The sequence below is a fragment of the Cariama cristata genome, unplaced genomic scaffold (assembly GCF_000690535.1).
Source record: "Cariama cristata isolate BGI_N322 unplaced genomic scaffold, ASM69053v1 scaffold2598, whole genome shotgun sequence".
NCBI lineage: Eukaryota > Metazoa > Chordata > Aves > Cariamiformes > Cariamidae > Cariama > Cariama cristata.
In genome coordinates this window covers 116,632-135,436 of record NW_009632689.1, presented here as the reverse complement: position 1 = coordinate 135,436, position 18,805 = coordinate 116,632, and the positions used below count along the sequence as shown (strand labels likewise).

The window sequence follows — 18,805 nt, the reverse complement described above, 5'->3', positions numbered from 1 at the left end:
AAGTTTAATGTGTCTGCAGTGGGACATGCTCCTTGACTTCTTGAGAATGATTTTTGAGGCGTGATCTCCTTAGCTACATGCTGCAGTTCTAGGATTTTTTTGTTTTGTTTTGTTTTAAAAGGAATTTCAGCATGAAGGTTGTTTGTGGATGTAGAAGACATTGCAGGTTTGGGATGGGCCCAGCTCTAGGTGAAGGAAACATCTTGCTATCTGTTGCATGCGTGACTTACCAGTAAATTGTCTATATAAACCCAAACATTTGGACTGTGTAGTCATGTAGATGTCAGCGACGACTCCAGAATGAGAATAACTTTTGGACTCTTTAAGAGTTGATTGGAGTTTGAAATGTAACCATAAAACTAAACCCCTATCCTATAGCCCCTATTACAGTACAGTTCTGCCGTATGACAAGCAAACTTCAGGTTTGTAGTTTGCAGAGTGAAGGGCTTAATTTATAACGCATATTCCATATTACCTAGGGAACACAAATATTTATATTTAAACTTGCAGTGCTGTTATGTTACATTGGCTAGTTTCCTCAAAGTTATTATCACTGAATATACAAATTTGGAAGCAAAAGGCCATGTTTTATTTGACATAAAGGTAATTTTCAGTTGCAGTGTTTTCAAGTGATTCTTGAAAATTATATTGCTGAGATGCAACGCCTACTCTTCTGTAAGAGCAGACTGTTGTTATAGGAATATTATATAAAATGCAGTTCTCCCAGGGGAATCACTGTCATCCTTCGTTGTTGTTAAAAGTTTGGGGCTTGTTTGTTTTGGTTTTTTTTTCTTTCCCTGAATTTTGAAGTTTTTCTTACCTTGAGTTGGTGTACCATCATTCTTTCTCTCTCGTTATTTGTTAAATTCTAGAAAAAATCTTAAACCCCAAAGAAGATTTTTTGTAAAATCTAATTTTGCCCTCAATAGGGAGACTGAACTTAACAGTTTTTGAATTAAAAGATAACCTACATTAAAAATAATTACTTAAGTTGTAGGATTTCTGGTGTTAGTATACATTCCTTCTGCAATTTAGAAAAAAATATGATGATAATGTAACAGATCCTTAAAGAGCTACATCCTGTTCTTTGGTCTTTTACCAAGCACAGCTCGTTTGTTTCACTACTAATTTCCTTAATTACTGTGGTAATCAGTAGCTTTGGTCTGGATGTACGCAGGTTCCACAGCACGTTTAATTGTGTGCCTGAAGTCCTCTGCAGTATCAGGGACGGTCAGGATCCCCAAAGAGAGGTTTGTAATTAGCTGGTGACTGAACCTGTGACCTCTAAGCTGAAATAAATACCCTTCTTAGCATTTGATTTCTATACTCAGCTGGGATAAAACCCTCTTTTAGACTGTTTTAGGAATATTGGCTCCTTTTCTGACTTCCATGTGGGTTACTAGTCTGGGTGTTTAGAAGAAATCTGCCAAATCTGGTCCCTTCAAGGGACATCAGCAGAGGGGGAGGATCTAGTGGGAAGAATCCAAGTGAGTTTAGACTTGAGCAGGGTGCTGCATGGGTGGTCTCATTTGAGATGGAAGGAGTTAATGCCAGGAGCAAACCTGGGATTTTTTTTTGTGGAAAACAACTTAGGCCATGCTGAAAACCCATAGGCCATGCTTTTGGCACTGGATATCTTAAGTCCTTTATAAGACATGGTTCTTGTTCACTGCTTTTCACTCTGAATATAAAAAGTAGTCCCATTAGTATAGTCCTACCGCTTGCCAAGTAATGGGAATTGATGTGCATGTGGTAATACAGACTTGCCGGAGTGGTTCTTTAGTCACACTGCCTTAGGTGTGAGTGGCAGGAAAAAAAAAAAAAACTATTAAAATATTTTGTGCCAGATATCATGAGTGTACACGCTGCAACATGAAGTAGGAGATAAAAGACTTTTTCTCTCTTTTGCACTTCTGTCTGAAAATTATTTTATGCTTTTCATTGTGACTGGTATTGCTTTAGAAAATAATAAGTATTCCTACAGAATTTAGCTGAAGATCAATTTACATTAGAGGAAGCTACTTGAAGATGTTGTCTGACTTCTTTTGAGGCATAAAGGACTGTTTTTTAAATACTTATTTCTTTTGAAATTAATTTTAAAAAATAATAGTATGAACTAAGTGTTGAATGAAAGTTTTGGGGTTTTTTTTTGTTGGGTTTTTTGGTACTTCTTAGATACTCTTGCTAGTCTTGATTTTGTGTGCATGTACAATTAACTCTTAATTCTTATTTTTATAGACGGTTACTGGGAAAAGCTTTGGAACCAACGACTTTCGAGCAGCTCTAGAAAATGGAGTCCTGTTGTGCGAGTGAGTATTTACTTACGTGTATAAAAACCTTTCATCAGTTGACCTCTTTCCTTGCTGGCCTCTGAATTTTTTTTTGAAGTACCAAAAGTATTTTGTAATAAGTACTTTTTTTTTTTTACTTTTTTTTTTCTTTTACCCCTGTTGTTTACTGTGAGAAGGAAAAACAGCTTTCAGACATCCTCTTTCTAGATCTACGTGTTCCATGTGTTGTCCCGCACACTTCATGTGTTACCGAGAGGATCATGCTGATCCTCTGGCCAGTTGATTGGTTTTGTTGGTTATAATGTTCATGGTATCACTAGGCTTTCTCTTCAGGTTGTACAAGGTGGTGTGACCATGGCTGGGATCAAAGCACTCAGTTACCCCTATACCCACTGTTGTTGTTTGGGTTTGGGTTTTTGTCCTCCATCCCCACTCCCTCATTAGGTACTATTAAACACTGTGTGCTGGTTGTTCTCTAAATCCTGAAAGCTACTTATTCCTACCAGAGAACTTTACAGTCAGAGAAGTTTTCTTTTAAAAAGTACTACATTTCAGAAGTGAACTTCACAAAATTGTCGATTAAAGATAACAGGCAGGCATTTGATTCCATGTGTCTATTACTTCCTAATACTGCTCTTAAGGTTGCATGCAAGTACCTCAATAATGTAGAATCTATTGGATGTCATTGGCATGCTTTATAAAAACATACTTTAACAAACAAACAAACAAAAGACTTTAGGGTGATAGAAGTAAATTGATTGGGTCTCAGCATAACGTGAAAATATGTTGTCATGTATGTGCATATGTAGTCCAAGTTTCAGTACTTTCTGGACTGACTTAGTTACTGCTCTCAACAGCAAACTCTGACCTCAACTCTTTTTGGAGTGCTTTCTCTAAAAAGCCTCCTTGTGCTTATATATTATAGGCTTGACAATAATGGGACTTGTCTGGTTTCGTTGCTAGACTGAGTCAGAGGTGCAAAATGTCCACTCGTCAGGTGTCTTCCACATATCTGTAATTGGTTTTGCACTTACAGGAACAGGTTTCCAGGACTGGAAGTGGTGCTAATCCCTTCGTATTTTAAGGAACGGCAGGTGTAAATGTCATTAGAACACCAGTGCAAGAGAAATCTCGTTAGAGAGCTACCTGAGACACTTAAAAAAACCCTCAGATCTCAGAGCCACTCTTAAATTAGATCAGCCAAGCTAACTTTCAGAAAATATTTATAAAGGTTGAGTTCTCTGAATTTTTTTACTGTATATCAAAAATAACCAAAGCAAAAATAAAAAGGCAATGTTCCTGCATTTTCCCTTCTATGAATATTAATGTTTTTTCAGTCCTTGCCTTTATTTTTCTCTTTGGGCCCTTTGCCCATCCAGTCTATCTTGCTAGTTGCTTCTGAGGTTATCTTTGTGATACAGGGAGTTATTTGGTTTGGATGGTGTTGTAGAGATGAACACTGTATTTTTCATTACTTACGTAATCAAATGTTAACTAGACTGAATGTGGTAATAAAAATAGTTTATACTTTTAATAAGAAGGTATTTCTTCAGGTATGTATTTAGTGGGTTGTATGTTTTGTATGCAACTGTAACTTTTAAATGGTGTCTTTAAGAATTGGCAGTTAACTGATACATTCTAATCCTCTGATATCTTCATTGTTGACGCTTACTTGGCAAAAGAATATGAGCCTCCATCTGCCAAATGCAGATCGGTTAAATTTATCTGTAATTAATAGCCATATGCAAGAAAAATATCCTGTAATTTCTTCAGCTGAGCAGCTTGCCTTAGGAGGCATGCAACTTTCTTTAAAGGAAAAGATGCCTCATGTTGCACTAAATCATATAGCTGTCCTCCTGTGTCATAATTTTAAATTTGACGTACTTGAAGTACAAGGAGAAGTAATTTTCATAGAAATTTTGTGGAAATAGAGAAGGGCAAGATGGGAAAGGTTTTCAGATGTCCCAATTTTCAACATATTCTGCATTAGAACTTTCATATGAAGAAGATCTTTAAATGGGAAATTTGAGTCTGATTAACATCACCACCCATATGGTAGAAACATAGATCCATTTCTGTGTATGCCTACCCAGGCATTTTCTTTTCTTCTTTCTCACTTTGCAGTTCTCAGAAATCTCTTTTTGTGTGTGTGTGACTTGTCGCATTTTTGCTTCTACAGTCTGTTGTCGCTTGTCACTTCTTGGAAAAGTGATTTAAAAAAAAATTTAGGGGGTGTTAGTAGGTTCAAATTTACTTCATTCAAGTCGTAAGTTAGGTCTATATGCAAAGTACTTCTTAATTAGCATTGATGCTCATGCTTAAATAAACTTGATTATGTAACAGAAAATCATATGACTTCTTTTTAGTTTGATTAACAAGATCAAGCCTGGCATCATTAGGAAGATCAATCGTCTATCAACTCCAATAGCTGGCTTGGTAAGTAATGACATCAAATCTCATATCTGGGGTATGACACCATGTTCTTTTTTAACGAGCGCTCTCTTGCCTATTGTTCTTACATGGTCTTGCTACAAAAACCTAAGTTTTCAAAATTTTAGCTCCATTTCCATTTTTGTTTAAAATTGTACCATTTATACATTGTCTTAGACCGCAAAAGTTACCTGTTCTGTGATTTGGATCTGTAACTTTAATCAACTTGTCGCTGCGTGAAGCTTCATCATTCCTAGATGTATCAAGCACTAATGGCTCCTGCGCACAAACCTATATAGTGTTAGTTGTCTTTAAATAAAGGCCACCATCGTATTTTATATTCACAAGCCGCTTCAGGTGTCCCTTTATTAGGGAATGGACAGACAAGGAAATGTTCTGTGTAGCTGGAGTATTTTTAGAATCTGCTTCTCCCCACCCACTGCAAAGCTTAAGTTGCATTAAAATAACTCTGATGATGCAAAGATGTCTCTTCAGGCTTCAGTTGAGCAATTTGCCACTGTTTTGGCTGTAAATCACATTGTTGGGGGGAGATACATGTAATCACTTTCACAGGAAATTTGAAAGATTTCCTGTATGCTGTTTGGCAAATTTGCTTGCCAGAGACTGTAGGATAAATTTTGTAGCCATTCAGCATCAGAAACCCTTTTGTGGGTAAAGGAATTCAAAGACTTTTTTTTCTTCATTATTTTTTTCCTACGAAAGCCTTGATGGCTATTCATGTCACTAGGGTATCTGGGCCATTTAGTCCTGTCATGATAACTATTGGTCTCATCTTAAAAGACCCAAGGTGAATAGGAACATATGCATGATTCCTGTAACAAATGCAAGACTCCACTGTATGATAAACATAGTCTTAACATTAGGGAAAGTGACCTGGTTTCTTAGTAGGAGTAGAATGCAAAACATCTCTACATACTTTTATTTACATGTTTTCATGAGATGAGCCAACAAAACATCTGCTTTTGCTGGTCAACCATGTATCTCATTAGAGAGAAGAAGTGTAGTTAACTTGGCTGGAGGTCATAAGACTGGGTTAACTTGCCATATATTGCACAAACTGAGAACGTGCATTTCCACATCAAATGAATGTAGAAAGTATGAATTGCCTTTGTCACAGAAAAGCTCAGGGTATTAGGTTTGTGAATAACGAGTACTGCACATTCTTTTCCCGTGAGGCATTGAAAAAAGAATTCAAATGAAACCAAAATCATTCTGGGGAGGACAGCACAGTTATTCTATCAGCAGTTTGATTGCCTAAATGGCCTCTGAAGTAGCTGTTTGATCCAAACCAGAAAACCATAGGCTAGATTTCATTTTTGTGGCAACTGAAGTATTGTCTTGAATCATAACTGTAAGAACTCATGGTTTTATGTGCTTTTTTTGTTTATTTCCAGATGCAAAAATTTGGAGTAATCATTAGGTGTGTAGTTTTTATCTTGTAGTGTATTATTGTTCCTTCAAGTTGTTTCTAGTTCCTACAGGTCTTCAAAAGTAAAAGAAAGGGGAGGAAAGGTGAATGATTCTCGTAAACGAAGATCATCCAGTGGTATTGTTGTTAAAATACCACTTGAAGATAGTCATTGAGAGAGCTGATGTTTTGTGTTAACCTGTGGAAAAGGTTTTACGTAAATACTTCGGTTTCAGAAAATCATGATTGAGAGCTGTATTAGAAGGGTTTCAGAACATGCTGCTTGTGATGGCAATAGTGGGAGGGGAGATGGGTTTTCCCAAATGTGAGAGGAATGTGCTCAGTTACACCAGCTTTGAAGAGCCCAGCTTTCATCCTAGCATGTAAAACTCAAACTAAAAATGATGGGGTTTTGCATTTATAGAAAAGCAGGTGTTGATACCTGACAGGCTCAGGGTACTGTGGCTGATCAACCATAGGATTTAGAGATGGAAAGAGCTTGCCAAGGAATTAGCTGGTAGGCTTGTTTGCCATATTCTGGAAAGTTTTCATTGCTTGTAAGTTGCTTCTCCCACAAATCTACTTCTAGATAGTGTTTTGTGTGGCTTCATATGTGTGTGTCTTCAGTCTTTCAGTCTTGCATTAATTACTCCCCACCAAGCCTTTATGAGATTTAGAAATTACTGTTGGTAGGGGGATTGTAGTTTTTGGTTTGTTTTTTTTTTTTTTTAAAAACAGATGGAAATTTTAATTTCAAGAGGTGGCATTTTTTTCAAAAGGATAAACAGATGCTGCAATTTGCATTTGGGTCTTGCAAACCCTGTAATCCAAACATCTTTTGATCATGTTCTTTCTACAGCTTCTTCTTCGTGGTCCTCTAGACTCATGTCCTCAAGTCCATTTCCAAAACATTTTACGCGTTCATCATTGGGCAGCTAGTATCCATTTCTTTCCTGGCTTTTCTGATTAAAAGGAAACAAAGAAACAGTATTCTTGACAGTTTCGTGGCAGTCTGATTATCAGAAGGAAGCAAATGCTTTAAAAGAAATCTTGTTTCTCCCTCCCCCGCCCACCCTTGTTTTCTTTGCCTCCGGGAGTTTTTTCAGATTTGGTTTTGTTCTCTAGGGAGTTAATATATTCGATGTCCATATAAGTGTGTTTTTTAAGTGTTCTGTTCACTTCAAATACTTGGCAGGTTTTTTTCCAGCAGTACAGAAATACAGTGTCAACAGACATCTTCGGTTGAATCTCCAGAAGGGTTTCATTGTATTGTTTCTTCAACTTCATGGTTGTTTTGAAAACAATTTTTTTAGTAAAATAAGAAGTGAAAGCCCATTTGAATAATGAAACATTCTGTTTTATATGGAATATCGTGTGCTACACTTTTTTGTATTGAGTTAGGTTTTTTGTAATGAAGTAAATGCATTATTAATTTGTTATGTCATATTTACTTTTATTACACCTTAGTTATCATAGAATCTAATAGGGGCTTTATATTAGCAGGATCGCCTAAATTCCAAGCACATTTTAGACAACTGAAAACAAGCTTTGGCTTTCACCATTAGTTTGGCAGTACTGCTGTCTAGCGATTTTTGAGTGTGGATCGCAGTGGTTATGGTATAATCATGGTGGAGTGGATAAATAAATAAATGTGTTTTGATGATTAAATACTGAAATGAAACTTGGCATTCAGTTAACGAAAAATGCTGAACTGGTACCAGGCAAACTTAAAAAAAATTGATTAAACTTATCCTCAGTTTGGCATGGTGCAGGAGGGCTGGGCTGCAGCTTAAGTGGGAGAGTTTGTTAAAAGTCTTTGGGAAGGAGGCCTGGACTCAACCATAACTTGATCTCCATCTAGTAGCTTGCTTCTCCAGCCCTGCTGCTCTGTTTCTCTGCTGAGGCACGTGCCTCCCATGGTTTGGGTGAGATCTCGCCGACATCTTAGCCATGTTTATCTATTCATTTCTGTTCTGATTTGGAAAACTGAACTGCTTCGCTGAGGGTAAGGCAAGTACTGGAGCTGTCGCAGGGCAGCGGTAGTCAGATGGGTGACTGAAGAAACATCCATGCAGCTCTTAAGGTGGTTTCTTGAGCAATGAGGCGTGCCATCTGCAGGGTGCAAAGGACTGACTCCAGCAGAAAGATGCTACTTGCAGCAGGTTGATTTTTAACGGCACGTGGCAGGTTTTGGAGATGGTGACGTTCCCAAAGGTTTCTCAAAGGGAGTTAGCTGGGACGTGGCTGTTGGTTGGTTTGCTTTAATTTTGGCCATTTTTTAAGATGCTGTTTAAAACTTTTGCGCTAAAATAGCTTCTGGAAAATGAAAATTTAATTTCTGCTTATCTTTCAAACTGTCTAAAATACACAGTTTGTGTAAAGAGCAATGCATGTATTTTCCCTAGTACAGCAGAGTAGGCAAGCAAACTAGTGCAGAGTAGCAGTTCCTGAAGCCCTCTGGCGCTTCTGGGGGTCTTGGTAAGGGTAACCAGAAGGTCGGAGGATTGTGGAAGCTGAGATTTCATTGTGCACAGTAGTGAGGTGCAGTCTACCTTAAAAACCCACTTTTTCTAGACCATATTTATGTGAAATGGTGATGGTAATTTAAAGAAAATGACTCAAATTGATATATCTTGCTGGGTTCAGATCCTGCAAAATGATTTTGCTTAGAGTTCTTGGGGAGTGGTAGAAATAGAATGAATGCTTAGCAAAAGCAAACCCAAAGACCTAGTTCTCAATAAATACGGACTTTTCAGGTTGAATCCCTGAATGTGAGACAGTTTGGATATAATCACATGAGGGGGAGGACTTTGTGGTCTGAAAACATGTTTTCTGACAGGGCTCTGCTGAGCATTTTCAGAGGTGCATCTCTGGCTGCAGCTCCATTGTTCCCCAGAAGCCTCATGTTTCCAACTCAGTTGGCTGAACACAGAGAATCATAAACTGGGGTGGAAGTCATAAGACATCATGACATAGTGGGAAGACGAATGGGTTTTGTATAGTATATGCAAGCTCAACATATCTGTCAGAATAATACATTGCTTACTGCTCAGGAAGAATAACTGTATGCTCTGTAGCAAGCCAAAATTTTAGTTAAAGTAAGTTTCCAGCTGAGACCAAGCTTGAGGCACATTCAGAGTTAAGAGTCAATATCTCCTTTGGAGAGTGGTAGCTAATGGGAACCTTTCCTTGCAATGTGCCAATTTGGTCTTCTAAGACCATCTCTCTTTCCTTGCAGCTCCTGTGAGTAAGGTGGAAATGCAACGCTTTGCTCTGCAACTGGGAAACATTTCATCACATCAGAGGCACGAGGGCTATGGTCAAACCACAGGGCAGAGTAGAAAGCTGTTGGATTTTTAGAATTGTAAATGAAATGCCATTAGTGCTTTTTAAAAAAAAGTTGGTCCTTGAATTTGAACGAGTAGAGATGTTGCTAACGCTGTCTCGGTGTGAGTGCTGGATGAATATTTGCACCAAATGTCATCTTCGTGAAGTTCTTCAGCTTTGGCAGAGGGTTTTTTGGTGAATGTTTGTTTTCCTTTCACACAAGAGAATAAAACTGCACGTCTCTAGGCCGTCCCAGGTTTGAACGTGTGCATCTGAAATACTGTACAGTGGAATTTTCTTTTTGTTCTAGTGGAATTAGGGTTCCTTTAGGGTGAAGAGCATCTTGATAGTTTTCCAGGCAGGATTTTTCAAACACTTATTTTCCTGGTTCACCAAGGCCCAACATGGCCTTCTGACAAGTGCTACTCAAACATAATTCCCTCTCTTTAATGCAATCTAGTATAACACCACTACATTCTATAATTTACTTACTTAATGCATCAGAAAGTATTAATTCCATTTGCATTAAGACAACCAGCTCAAACAGTGGAGGAGAGCCACTTTGTTATGGAGATCATTGATGTGTACCTCCTAAACAAGGAAAGTAGGGAATAATAAAGGTAAGAAAGGAGAAATATGAAAGAAAACCATACCAAAATGAAAGGGGAGATAAAGACAGGGTGGAGATAAAAATGCTGCCATTAAAAAAAAAATAAATAATTTCTGAGCCTTTGTGCCTAACACTTTGCAAACGATGGAACCACCCTGGTACTTCCTTATCTCTTGTCATCAAGCAGAGCTGGCCAAAATTTCCTTTTCTGTGGGAAAGTTTTCTTGACAGGGTCTTTGTTTGTTTTTTCTGTGTCACAGGTGAATGGCATGCAGATGACATTTTGACTTTATTATAAGACACTTTTATAATAGTTTTTCAGGTACAATCTACACTTGCAAAGTGAGGATTATTTCAGTTGTATGTTTTATTTAGGACTTATCTGCAAAGTTCCTTCTCTAGGTTACTTAGAATCAAATTACTTGTGTTTTCCAGTTAAATTTAAAAATCTAATGGTAATATTAATATAAGAGGTTTTATTTTAACTCAAAGGAAAAATCCTTTTTTTCAAAGTGGATCTATTTCCAAAGTTCGTTCCTTTGTGCTGAAAAGTCCTGACTATTTACTTTCTCCTGCTGTTCACCTCCTTATGCTTAGTATAGCCTTTATATTGGTCCATGCTTTCAGTCTTCTTGCGTTTTGTATTTTTTTTAAAAATTTGAATTTTTAAATATTGAACTCCTATGTGAATTTGACTAGTATGGACTACATTAATAATATTACTAGTAGCTTGTCTGGTTTAGAAAATGAGTATAAGAGAACTTCTCCTTTCTGTTCTTCATGAAAAATGAGGAAGGGCAAATACATGAATACATGGACTAAGTTATGTAAAAGCTACTGTTGTTTGCGTTGCTTAACTACCACACACCAAAAAATAAAGGTTCAAACCTGGATGGAATTGCTTGTTGCGCAGCAACTGGCAGTGTCCAGAAATGCTGATAAGAAATAGCCGCTTAAATTTTGTTCTAGAGCTGACTAATGAGCTGATAACCATTTGACGTGCTCTGTTTGCTTGTCTGACGTTTTCTTTTTGCATCGATGAGGGAGTAATACTAAGTGATGTGGAGCGTTGCTTTTTCTTCTGAAGGTTTAGGTCACCCTTTTGAAGAGCACCAGAGCACATGAAGGCTAAAATGGCGGCTGTGGGCTCTGCCTTGAGCCCTGCCTCCATCACCCTCTCTCGTGGGTGACCTGGGTCTTTGGATTTTGATTTGTCTGTGGACTGTAAATTCATAGCTACAGGGTGAGTGTGTATGCAGCACTGCTGGGAAGAGTGAAGTTGCGTGAGTCCTATTCGATGTCTTTTACCTGGAAGCTGGTTAGTCTGGTATTGCTTTTCAGATGGCAAGGCACAAGATGATACATATCTTTTTCTGAAAAGTTGATAATTTCAATGAGTAAACAAAGTTAAAGAGGCATCATTGCCTGTTTTCTGGATGAATATGCTAAAGGACAAGTATTTAAGAGATTTCTAGTTACTTGGCATAATCCTTTCTTACATGAGTGGAGATTTTTGTTTTACAATAGCAATTCATGTTTCTTGTGACTTTTAACTTCAATATGTCTAAAACTGCAGAGGAAGGGGGAGAAAGATCTCCTTCTATGACCAGGTGACTTGCATGGTGGATGAGGAAAAGGCTGTGGATGTGGTCTACCTGGACTTAGCAAGGCCTTTGACACTGTCTCCCATGGCATTCTCCTGGAGAAACTGGCGGCTTATGGCCTGGACAGGAACACCCTTTGCTGGGTGAAAAACTGGCTGGCCAGCTGAGCCCAGAGAGTGGTTGTGAATGGAGCTAAATCCAGTTGACGGTCGGTCACGAGTGGTGTTCCCAAGGGCTCCGTTTTGGGGCCAGTTCTGTTTAACATCTTTATAGATGATCTGGACAAGGGGATCGAGTGCACCCTCAGTAAGTTTGCAGACAACACCAAGCTGGGTGGGAGTGTTGATCTGCCTGAAGGTGGAAAGGCTCTACAGAGGGATCTGGACAGGCTGGATCGATGGGCCAAGACCAGCTGTATAAGGTTCAGCAAGACCAAGTGCCGGGTCCTGCATTTCGGTCACAATAACCCCATGCAACGCTACAGGCTTGGGGAAGGGTGGCTGGAAAGCTGCCCAGCAGAAAAAGACCTGGGGGTGTTGGTCGACAGCCGGCTGAACATGAGCCAGCAGTGTGCCCAGGTGGCCAAGAAGGCCAACAGCATCCTGGCTTGTATCGGAAATAGCATGGCCAGCAGGACCAGGGAAGTGATCATCCCTTTGGACTCGACGCTGGTGAGGCCGCACCTCGAATCCTGTGTTCAGTTCTGGGCCCCTCACTACAAGGACATTGGAGCGTGTCCGGAGAAGGGCAACAAAGCTGGTGAAGGGTCTGGAGAACAAGTCTTATGAGGAGCGGCTGGGGGGGCTGGGCCCGGAGAAGAGGAGGCTGTGGGGAGACCTCTGGGGTTGTTTAGTCTGGAGAAAAGGAGGCTGAGGGGAGACCTGATCACCTTCTACAACTACCTGAAAGGAGGTTGTAGCCAGGTGGGGGTTGTTCTCTTCTTCCCTGTAACCAGCGATAGGACAAGAGGAAATAGCCTCAAGCTGTGCCACGGGAGGTTCAGGTTGGATATTAGGAAGAATTTCGCCACTGTAAGAGTCATTAAGCATTGGAACAGGCTCCCCAGGGAGGTGGTGGAGTCACCATGCCTGGAGGTGTTCAAAAAACGTTTAGATGTGGCGCTTCAAGACATGGTTTAGTGGGTTTAGTGGGCATGGTGGCATCGGGTATATGGTTAGACTTGATGATCTTTGCGGTCTCTTCCAACCATAATGATTCTATGATTCTGTGAAAGTGAAAGTGGATATGGTCTGACAACTCGTGCCCTGCATCCAACATGTGCTCTCCTTTATAAGGCAGCCTATAAGTTTAATACAGGCTCAGGAGCACTTCAGATGACAGAACTGAGGTCAGGTTCCTCTTTTATAGTAGTAGTAATCTACCTCTTTTCATTCAATATTCTTTTTATGCTGCGGGTAACGAAACTTCCTAAAAGTTTTATTTCCTTTTTCTTGTGGGAAGCAAGAGATTTGTGGGAAATGAGAAACATTGTATCAATTTTTTAAAAGGGAATGGAAAGGAGGACCCTAGGAACTACTGACCTCTCAGCCTCACCTCTGTGCCTGGGAGGATCACGGAACAGACCCTCCTAGACGCTACGCTAAGGCATATGAAGAACAGGGAGGTGATTCGAGAGAGCCAGCACGGCTTCACCAAGGGCAAGTCCTGCCTGACCAACCCAGTGGCCTGCTATGATGGATTGACTACATCAGTGGACAAGGGAAGAGCTACAGACCTCATCTATCTGGACTTCTGTAAGGCCTTTGACATGGTCCCCCACAATATCCTTCTCTCTAAATTGGAGAGATATGGATTTGATGGGTAGGCTGTTCTGTGGATGAGGAATTGGTTAGATGGTCACATCCAGAGGGTAGTGGTCAGTGGCTGTTTACTGTCTTCATCAATGCCATGGACAGTGGGATCAAGTGCACCCTCAGCAAGTTTGCAGATGACACCAAGCTGAGTGTGCAGTTGATACACCTGAGAGACAGGATGCCATCCAGAGGGACCTGGACGAGCTTGAGAAGTGGGCCCAAGTGAACCTCATGAGGTTCAACAAGGCTGAGTGCAAGGTCCTGCACCTGGGTCCAGGCAACCCCTGGTATCAATACAGGCCGGGGGATGAAGGGATTGAGAGCAGCCCTACAGAAAAGGAATTGGGGGTACTGGTGGGTGAAAAGTTGGACATGAGCCATCAGTGAGCACTTGCAGCTCAGCCTGGGGAAGAGAAGGCTCCGGGGAGACCTTATTGCGGTCTTTCAGTACTCGAAGGGAACTTATAAGATAAATGGGGACAGACTTTTTAGCAGGATCTGTTGTGATAGGACAAGGAGCAATAGTTTTAAACTAAAAGAGGGTAGATTTAGATTAGATATGAGGAAGAAATTTTTTATGATGAGGGTGGTGAAACCCTGGAACAGATTGCCCAGAGAGGTGGTAGATGCCTCATCCCTGGAAGCATTCAAGGTCAGGATGGGGCCCTGAGCAACCTGATCTGGAAGAAGACGTCCCTGCTTATTGCAGGGGGATTGGACTAGATGACCTTTAAAGGTCCCTTCCAACCCAAACTATTCTATGATTCTATGATATTAGTCTGACAAAATATCTTTTCACCTGGGAAGTGACGCAGCATGATATTTCAAACGTAACCATCAAACAATGTGTTAAATTTCTTACGTAATGAATTTTAGTGAGATCTTGTCAGTGCTACAAAAAATACAATTGGAAATTAGCATGTGTGTTTCCATTGTAACATTCAGAAGTTTCAGTTACCATTACTTCAAACTCCTAATCAGATGTTGCTTCAAATTTGGGAAAACGATGGGCACACAAACTGGGGGATCAAAATTTCGATGTAAAAAAAAAAAAAATTTTGAAATATAAAGTTACAACTTTTTTTTGTCTTTGTAAATTTATGAAGCATTTTAGAAACCTGATCATTATACTTAAAAATTTAAGGAAAGTCTTACCTCTTACATAAAAATTTTTTTAAATGTTAGATCTTGGAGTACGTAGCAAAGAGCTCTCTACTGTGGTTTCAGTTCTACACGTGAAGGTAGCAGAACATGGGCAGAGGCAGCTTTAGTGGCTTTCCTGAGGTCAGTCAGTAACTCAGTGTAGGGTAGGGGTGAAATTTTGACTCTCAGTGCAATTCTCTCATAGACTATACAGCAAACCAAAAAAAAAAAAGTCTGACCTGAGTTCTGAGAACCTAAAACTATAAATTAGCAAATGTCAGGAGTGATGCAAGACCTGATAGGAATGTATGTGGAACACTAAATCACTTCTGGTACTCTTTCTGCTGTCTTATGGGAAAGAGGAATATGGCTTGTATGGAAATGCCTCTGTTAGACAATTAAGAAAAGAGGGTTGTGTGCTAGAAAGGAAGTATGGTTATTAATAGTTAGAGATGACATTGTTCTGTAGTCTTTCAATGCCTGATAGTGCGAGTATGTAATCTCGGCAGTGGTTTACTGATATTTTGTCCCCTTCTGCTTGAAAATGTATGGTATGTTTCAGCCTTAGCTCTAAATTTCCTTTAATTTTTTTCTGTTGCTGCCTAAACACTTTGAAATGTAGGGTGTGGAGAAAGAGGAGGTTGATGCAAACTCTTTGTGACATTTTTAGTAGCTGCTCAAGACTTCGATCAGGCAGAATGAAACCCAGACACTGGAGTGAACTTGACAGGTTTTGGGTGGGTGACGATGAAGTGAAATGTATCTAGGAGACATAAGTGGGGAGAAATTATATGGGTGTAGACCCCAAGAAAAGGCGGTTCAACTACTCGCCCTGGCCTCTTGTCAGGGGACAGTAAGTGCTGTGCCTGTTGGTTGATCCTTGTGAATCGAAAGTAGTATTCTGAGGATACTTTCAATGAGATCACGTTTTCCAGACCGATGCTTCCAGCGTGTTACTGGGATGAGATGTCAAAATGCTAATTAATTAATTTAAAAATACCTGTAAACTAACTGTAAAGTAACATGATTGGCAGCAAGAACTTTCTAATGTGGAAATTTTTCATCCCTCTTCCTGCTCTAAACCAAAGCTCTGAAAAAGCATGACCCTTTTTGCCTCAACTTGCCAGCACTTAACAAAATACATAAATAAGGTTGCCAAATGAACTGCAAAAATTTCCATTTATCAGCTCAATCAGCTGTAGTCTGTGGTATACTCTGTCATTTGTATGCTATTTTTATTTCCTTAAATAGCTGATGACTGTTTCTGTGTTTGTAAAGAAACGTTCCTTCCTATCTGGGGAAAAAAGAAAAGTCAACCATGTAGAAAAGGTACACACCCTAAATCATACTTGTGACATTTATAATCTGATTTCTCCTGCCTTTGCCAAGGAAGCGTGGTTTTGAGATTTCTTGCGGCAGACGGTGTTTATCTGTGTTAAATCTTCATAAGCTGGACGTTATAGTGCTTTTTTTCTTCGGCTTGTCAGATATTTATTGATGTGCAGTATTTAAAATTCATGGCAATTTTCAAAGAAAGTAGATGTTAATTGCAGCGGTGGTAACTTTTTCTGCAGTATCAGTGCTGGAGCTGTACAGCTATGCTACTCACTCTTCTGTTTGGTACAAAATCCTCATACCACATCTTTTAACGCCTGTCTGAACACCTCCGCGCCTATGTGCCCGTGCTGAATTGCTCTCCTCCAGTGATGTATGTAAAAGAGCTATTAAATACAATGCCAACATCAAATGCTGCCGAATGCAGGGTGCTGAGCTGCTGCAGCTGCAGTGGCTGAGCTCGCTTTCTGCGAGGTGTGAGGACAGGGAGGGACACGAGGAAGCCTGGCATGTAAGCAGGAGTTCAGATGGGCTGCAAGGCAGATCACCTCCAAACCCACTCATTGATCCCAGCGTGCTGGGAGAGCTTCTCTACAGCATCGGTTAAGCCCACATAGGGCAGTAAGGCTTAAATACAGTAGTAGGATGCTACTTCTGTTGAGAAACAAAAGATGTCTGCTCCTGAAGGAAGCAAAGTTAGAGGAAACTTCCAAATGATCTTTTAGGAAGAATGAAGTTCTAAATCATAGTCTAAAAATCAGGGACTAGGTAAATTGAGGATCTGAGGCAACTTGCTCTGTTTCAAGCCCTGCGTATAGAGGGGCTGAATTTCATCAGTATCAAATTGTTAACCTGTGTGAGCAAAACAGAAAAACTTGTGTATACAAAAAAAAAGGGGGGGGGGAATGGGATGTAAGCTCTGCCAAAACTTTGTACTTCAAGAACCAAGAAGTCTTTACTTCTTTTATTACTCATTAGGCTTCAGGGGAGTTTCGCCTTTAAGTGGATTACTGTCATTCCAGTTCTGTGTAGTGAGGTGACTTGGCACTGGAGTATTTAACATATTTTGCTTGTAAAGTCTGTTTTGTATAAACCATTCAAGGCAAAAAGCACATTACTTGATTTTTTTGTTGTTGTTGTTGCAGGGTTTTTTGATTTTTTTTTTTTTTTTTTTTTTGGGGGGGCGGGGGGAGTTTCTTGACTTTGACTGGAATGCAACTAACTGGTGGGAAAGTTAAGCCTTATCTAAACATGGAAGTAGCCTGGGATGGTTACTCCATGCTGCCTTTCTGAGCCTATACTTTCTTTACAGTAAGAATGCCTACAAGCGAGCCAGCTAAATTCCCTTTGTCTTGTCCAAAATGGGATGAAGCTTTGATGTACAGAGAGCTCTCTTGATTAACAAGGCACGTCTGCCCAGGGTGCCCACGTGCTGTACTTTTGCCTTTCTCCTTTCCAGCTGGCCTTATTTGGTAGCAGTGACGTCCCAGCAGCATACCTACAGTTTACAACCTGATATTCACTCTCTCTTATCAATAAAAGGCTCATTCGGTACATGTTGCTGCAATATACAGTTGTAATGTCATAGCGAAGGTTATGCTATAGCATGGTAAGAGACATGGGCGAGTCATTGGGGACAGTTGGTCTCTTCCTGCACCTTGAAAGTTCTCAACTCAGTTCTGCTTCAAAAAAAAACCGCATTAATTTCTGTTGTGTGTTTTCCTTAATCCCATTGCTCCTATTGGAAAGAAACTGTGGAGCTCGGTGCTGCAAGAGGTTGCAGGCAATGAGGAGAGCTGGGCAGAGAGGTCTTCTGCTGGGCATTGCACATGGTGGTAGGCAGTGCCAGGAGCTGAGGAACAAACTCTGGGGAAAATCCTTCAACACACACTATGGTCTTACAGAGATCCGTGACTGGCTGCTGTCATTGCAGATGGAGCTGGGGTTTGGGGGATGGATTGGCCTTTTTATCCAAAACCAGAATGGTTCTTATCTAAGGCTGTTTCAGAACATGGTTTCCGTAATGGTGGAACCCTGAGACTCGTGAATTGCAATGGAGAAGGGGAATGTTCCTCTTCCTGACTGATTTACCATTGTTGGTACTGGGAAGACCAAGGTAACAGGAGAGTTTAGGCAGAAAGTTTCATTCCTGCATTCTGGCAGCGGGAGCACCTGCTTTTTGAGAAGAAAGCTGGAAGTGAATCATGAAAGAGTGGGTGTCTGTAATCATGCGTAGACCTGGGGCAGAGAATCCCTGTGTCAAGGATCACAGTAATTTATTATTTTACCCAATGTGGAAAAACAACGAAGGGTGTACAGAGGGGAGCAGCAAGCAATTAGCACTGTTTCTGATGTTTGGGCAATAGAGTGTTCCATGCACTCTGTTGTAGTGGGGATAATTTACCAAACAAAAGCCCTGAGGTCACTCTAAGTCAAATTATGCCTGCAGGATGATTGTTCTAATTATTATTTTTAGTTTTGGGCCCAAAAAGGGAAGAAAAAATGAGTTTAACTATTCCACCCACTCCTCTTCCTCCTTTTGGTTCAAGGTCAAACCTTCAGAGAAATACAGAGAGCTGTAGGAGCTGGGATCGCAATCTACAAATGGGACGAGTGGGTGATGGACACTGAGCACCCCGATGTGCAAGGCCAAGGTGGTAATTGGGAGTTCCTGGCTCCCAGGCCTGTGGTTGGACCACAAGGTTGGTTCAGCCCCATTCCTTGCTCTCCCCCTCACCCCTTCTGCCCCCACCCGACACCCACAGCCAGGGCTAATAACCGAAACGTACCTCCGAGGAAGAGCAAGTTACCTGACTTGTTCA

General features: G+C 40.4%; 1 protein-coding gene across 1 annotated transcript in view; it reads left to right on the top strand.

The window, feature by feature from the left end:
• The first annotated feature begins 2,242 nt into the window (after nucleotides 1–2,242).
• The window catches only part of LMO7 (LIM domain 7), a 95,332-nt gene continuing 78,769 nt past the window's right edge, over nucleotides 2,243–18,805 (top strand). The window contains 2 exon segments of the mRNA XM_009706457.1: nucleotides 2,243–2,309; nucleotides 4,658–4,727. The gene's annotated coding sequence lies outside the window, so the exon portion shown is untranslated.